We start from the raw sequence: 6,260 nt of genomic DNA on the forward strand, positions 1-6,260 counted from the left end.
TGATTAACTCATCTTCTGTGTGAATTCCTCCTACTATATTACTGCTGCTGTTGAAATTGCTGATGAAATAGCTGGTTTGAGTAGTGAGATTTTGTTTCCTGCTGCTGTTGTTAGTTTTGAAGACTATTATAGGTATAATTAATGTTTTCACATTTGCTCACTACCTATTTTTGAACTGAAACATGCTGAAATGGATTTTGGACTTTTTAATCAATTGTTAAGCTTGATTTTCTGCTGTTTGCTGTGATTCAAGTACAAAATGGTTAAGGCTAGCTATGTTATGGAGTATCTATGTGCTACCAAGGTTATTTTGATGAATCTCAGTTGTTGAAATTGACCATGATGCAAAATTTAGACAGTGCCTGATTGTGACCTTGCAAAACCCCTATTTCAGCTTAGTAGTGTGTTGCTCAAGACCTAAGACTGAACCTTGATTTATGTATTCATGCTATGCTTGATTTTTTAAAGTTATAAACATGAATAATTTAGTGAGTCAAGACTGTGGAAGCTACTGGTGAATCGATCTCTAAGGGAAATTCCAATTTTACCCCTCAAACCCTAGCTGCAGCAGTAGAGTGTTTTTGAGGCAATAATTTGGTGTTTTGTGCTGAATGATTTGTTTTCACTTATAGAAGATATTGAACATTGTATTTACAACTTGTAATGATGTATGAGATGAGCTGTAAGAGCTTTGTTGGTCCTAGCAAGGGTGCTTAGGACAGGGGGAGTGTGTATGTGTGCTGAAATCATCTAGTGTATGTATTGGTTGTGAAAACTAGCTTTCATTCGTGTGGTTGGGTGTGTGCAGAGGGTGAGACAGCTGAGTGTGTAACAAAATACATACAGCTAGTAGTGGACTTTATTAGCTGAAGCCAAGAACCAAGGTTTTCCCTTGTTGGAAGGGTTTCCTTGTAAATCTTGTGTTAATGCTTGAATGTGTATTATCTACCTACTTTGCTGACTTATAAAAGGAAAGTTTAACCAATTCACCCCCCCCCCTCTTAGTTCAACAGAGCATTGTAGCTCTTATCCCAGTCCTTCTTCTTGAAAGAACAGGCCCCAGACTCGGTCTGCTCCCATGGTTGGAAGGGATAGCGCTGATCACATAGAATGTGGGTGATGAGGTGGCCGAATGGGAGATATTTAGCCCATTAGGCTTGGCCTTGCTAATGTGGTCGACATACAGCTTCATCATGACGCTCCAGATGAGCGCTGCGATAGATAGCCAATGCCCTATACAGAGCTGTCAAATAGTCGCCATGCCTCTGTGTCTTGTGGCCGGCCATGAAGATGTTACGAAACAAGACAGAGTCGAAAAACCACAGGTCATCTGGAAGATAGGTCCGGGTGGCGAAGGTCTCACCACTTGCATAGTGACCTGTGAGTAAAATGGTCATGTCTGCATATGATGGCCTGTAGAGAGTGAGATATATGTCCTGTAGCTCTAGAGGGCAGACGTGTGCACACTGGCAAGATCTGGACAATGTGTCCACAGTGATGCAAATTGGGTAGTCGTCAATGGTGGTCCGCAGCTCCGCCAGGTTACTCGGGGCAGGTCGGAGGTTCTGGAAGAACATCCAGACTAACCTCGGGTACATTGGGTATGACACAGTGGCTAGTATGGCTGAGATACCCCTTCAGAATATATCATCATATGCTGATTGGGTAAGTACCAATCGGGAAAAGAAGTCTATGTCGAAGACCGACTCGTGCGCCACTCGAAGGCATGAGTATCTATGTAATGGCTGGTCTAACTGCTGGGCTGGCTGAGCTGGCTGTGGTGATGGAGATGGTATGTGCTCAGCCTCAGCGTTAGCCTGGGAAGAAGATGCCTCGGCTGAATAATGAAATCTGGTGTCAGATAAGGGAGACTGAGGTGGAGTGGCCTCTGCTGGCTCTTCCTGAATGGGGTCCTAGGCATAAGATGGACCTGCCTCATCATCCAAACTCTGCCTGCCCCTGCGGTGATAGTGTCCACGAGCTACAGTCTTGACCCTAGCCATGGCCTGCAAAATAAAAGGAAAACTTGCAAAATGAGAGTTAGTGCCAGCGTAAAGAATTAAAACATAATTTATAGAATCATGTATGTTAAATAGGATAGACAAAACAGATAAGGAACATGAATTTATGCCAATGGCAAGGAATAAGTGACATGATGTGAAACATGCTAGATAGTATAAGTATGAAATGCATCCAATGTGGAAAACACAGGCATTGGGCAGGTATGAGATAGCATGAAACACAAGAGATGGTGTGTGAGATGTGTGATATAAATCTGTGAAGTTTGATCGATCACAAAAATGTGAGATCGATGCAAGTTCGATCGATTAAGAATAAGTGAGATTGATCTGTTACAAATCGATCGAATAAAAAGTTTGATCGATCAAACTGTGAAGTGAAACTCGAAAAGTCACAGATCTATGACGTGAATGGCACGGGGCCTTCACGAACATGGTCGTGGGCCCATCAACACAACAAACATGAAATTGGGTCACTTGATTCGGCCCACAACTCCAAAAATCAAATCAAAATCAAGAAAAATATAAAACATATATACATATATATACACATATATACATAGAGGTTAAAGCTTCATCCATGGCAATAGGCATTATGAAAACAACTTAGATCTAACATTTAAAGCATGTGTTCATGAAATCGAAGCTTGAATCAAAGAGGTGAGGTCTCGGATCTTACCGGAATCTAGAGAGAAGGTGAGATGAAGATGAGGTCCTAGATCTAAGAAGAGAGAAAGAGATTCGACGCTTGGGAAGCTCGCCGGAGATGGAGAAGAGTTGTGATGCAGTGGTGAAGGGGGAACGAGGGTTTGAGATCGATTCTTGTGGAATCGATCGAATGACCCTGAATCGATTTTTAAAAATATTCCCTTGCCAGTTCGATCGATCAAACTGAATCCTCAGATCAATCGAACTGACATCAATCTCTCCTCTTAAGTGACAAAGTATTTTTGGGATTTTTAAAAAATAAAAAGTAAAAATAAATAAAATAAAAAGTAAAAATATTTTTAGGATTTTTTTTTTTTGAAAAATATTTATTTATATGTATATTTTAATAATTTAAATTTTTTTTTTTTTTTGGAAAATAAAAATAAAAATGACAATAAAAATTAAATAATAAAATATATATTTTTTTGGAATTTTTGAAATTAAGAAATTAAAACAAAGTTAAAATTGAAAAACAAAGAACTAAGATCGATCACCCCAAGATCGATCTCAGAATACCTTCGATCGATCGAGAGTGCATAGAATTGAAGAAATGTTCGATCGATGGGACAGAGAGGCTTTTGGATGCAGGTTCAAAATTTTCTAAGTGTTGGAACTGCAGATCGATCCAAGATGAATCTAGATCGATCGAAGAACTTACGATCGATCTAAGAACAAGTTCGAACGATGGGAAAGAGAGCTGAACTATGCAGGTTCTATTCGAACTATTGGACAGAGAGTGATTTGGATGCAGGTTTGATGTAGGTGGGAAGTTCGATCGATCAAACTCATTTTGAGATCGATCGAACTTATGCAAAATGCTCAATTTCAACATAAAAGTGCATGCAATCCTAATCACAATTCTTAGCAATGCATATGAACCCAAAGCCAATATCTAGACTTCATAACAAATGAAATTAAAGATAGAAATGAGGGAGGAATAGGGTTTTGACACCCTACGAAATGTCTTGCTAGTCTTTAACGTCTCTAGCAAGACGTTGAGCTCTTTTAGCCCGAATCAAATATCTTATAATGCATCCCCTCCTTCATAGGGTGATAAGTGCTTTGAACTCTACCTAACAAATGGTTCTTTAAGGAACTTGTTGGATTAAGCTCAAAAGATGTTTTCGGTCCTTGGTCAAAACAATCTTTGGGCTTCCACGCCCTTTCAAAACAAGACTTTGAAACAATTTTCTTTGAATGCAGGGTTGAAGATGGACTTTTTGAAACTTTGGTTTCACACAAAAACTCAATTCCTTCACATTTAAAGTCATGACATTTCTCTACAACATTAACTTCTTCATACTTGTCAAATGAATTGGGGGCTAGATTAAAAATATTCAACTTTACCTTCATGTAGCCAAATGAGATCTTCATTATCCCCGTCCTACAATTAATGTTGGCATTCGCGGTTGCCAAGAAAGGACGGCCAAGGATAACGGGAATTTGGCTCTTAGGATTTGGGACCGGTTCTGTGTCAATGACAATGAAATCAATGGGAAAGAAGAATTTATCAATCTTAATCAATACGCCTTCAATGATACCCTTAGGCTTTTTGATGGATCAGTCGGCAAGTTGCAAAACCACCAACGTCGGTTTCAAGTCTCCTAAGTCTAATTTGACATATACCGAGTATGGAAGAAGATTAACACTTGTTCCTAGGTCAAGAAGAGCCCGATTAATTATATGATCACCAATGATGCATAAAGTAGTAGGTGAACCGGGGTCCTTAAACTTTGGAAGAGTGTTATGCTGCAAAATTGAGCTTACTTGCTCAGTTAAGACCACTTTCCTAGGTGCCTAGTTTTTGTTCTTCCTCTTTTGGGTGCATAAGTCTTTTAAGAACTTGGCATAAGCCGGAATTTGCTTGACTACATCCAAAAGTGGAAGATTGACTTTCACTTGCCTAAACACATCCATGATTTCATTGGCCTTTTGCTTGTCAATTGAAATGGATCCTTTTAAGGCATCCGAAAATAGAGTTTTTGGTTCAAAAAAAATTTCAGAATTTTTCTTTGAAGTCTATTCAACACAAGAAGTTTTGAAATCATTTTGCTTCAAATCACTTTTCAACAAATTACTTTCAAGATTACTTTTCAAAACTTTCTCATTTATATGGTTATGCACATGCAATGAAGGAGGAATAGGATATGAAATGGGACGGGTGTCAACTTGTGGTTGCACCGATTCACTCTCTTCATTGGACATACCCACTTGGTTGTCCACAATCATCCCACTTCTCAAGGTAGTCACCGCATTGACATGCTATATTGTGTGACCTTCTGATGAGGAATGAGTCTCCACAACGTATTGTTGCTTTTGTGGGGCATTCAAAGGTATTTTCCCTTTCTCTCTTACATTTAAAGTGCTAGCTATTTGCCCTACTTGGGTTTCTAGCTTTGCAATGGATTGAGAGTGAGAATGAAGTAATTATGTGTTTGCCTCTAGAGTGCCTAGAGCGGTCAAAACTTTCTCTTCAAAAGCGGGACTTCTAACATTTCCTTGGGAATATGATTGATTGGGAAAATGAGAATTTGAAAATTGATTTCCTTGTGATTGGTATGATGATCTAAAACCTTGGGAACCTTGGCCTTGTATTGGAGGTGGAATGTACTTTTCTTGAAAACCACCCTGGGAAGGGTTTGAGCCCTCCCCTTAGCTTTTCCAAGAGAAGTTCAGGTGATTTCTCCAATTAGGATTATAGTGATTGCCATAAGGATTGTTCCCTCGATTCACAAATGTTGCATTTATTTGTTCATGATGCTCACTTTGTGCATATCCATGGGGACAATTGGAAGTAGAATGTAAAACACTTGAACAAGTCATACATGTCTCATTAGATGAATGATGAGAATGGTTAGGGAAGAAAGATACTTGATTTGCCGAGTTTTGGTTGATCAAGAATTGATCAAACCTTTGAGATAATGATTTCATCTCAGCGGCAATTTTATTGGAGTGGTTGACTTGATGCAAGCCAACACTCTTCCTACCACTAGAATTTCTACCATTCTTCGAAGATAAAGTACGATGCAAAGAATTTTCACTCATGCTCTCATAAAGATGCCACATGTCATCCTCATGCCTATCAATGTAAGAGCCACCCATGGAAGCATCAACCATGCCCATATAATTATCCAATAAGCTCTCAAAGAAATATTGAACTAATTGTCATTTGGGCATGTCATGATGTGGACACTTCCTAAGCAATTCATTAAAGCATTCCCATGCCTCATGAAATGTTTCCCCATCCCCATGTGAAAATTCCCTAATTGAAGTTCTCATGGCATTCGTCGTAGAAACCGAATAGTACTTCTTTAAGAACTTTTGTTGCATTTCTGCCTAAAAAGTTATTGAAAAAGGTCTAAAATTGTTAAACCAATATTTTGCCTTGTCTTTAGGGGTGAATGGAAAAAGTTTAAGCCTTAAGACATCTTCCGGCATGTCGGTGTATCTCACAGTGGAACATACTTCAAGAAACTCATCCAAATGCTTGTAAGGTTCTTCACTTGGAAGTTCATGATAGTTAGGAAGCATTTG

General features: G+C 39.0%; 1 pseudogene; it reads left to right on the forward strand.

Annotated features, from left to right (window-relative positions):
• The first annotated feature begins 5,901 nt into the window (after nucleotides 1–5,901).
• On the forward strand, nucleotides 5,902–6,000 carry LOC132305695 (small nucleolar RNA R71; annotated as a pseudogene).
• Nucleotides 6,001–6,260: the final 260 nt, after the last annotated feature.

The sequence above is a fragment of the Cornus florida genome, unplaced genomic scaffold, assembly GCF_030987335.1.
Source record: "Cornus florida cultivar Cherokee Brave unplaced genomic scaffold, ASM3098733v1 CherokeeBrave_3.0.0_Hap2_Chr04, whole genome shotgun sequence".
Classification (NCBI taxonomy): Eukaryota; Viridiplantae; Streptophyta; class Magnoliopsida; order Cornales; family Cornaceae; genus Cornus; species Cornus florida.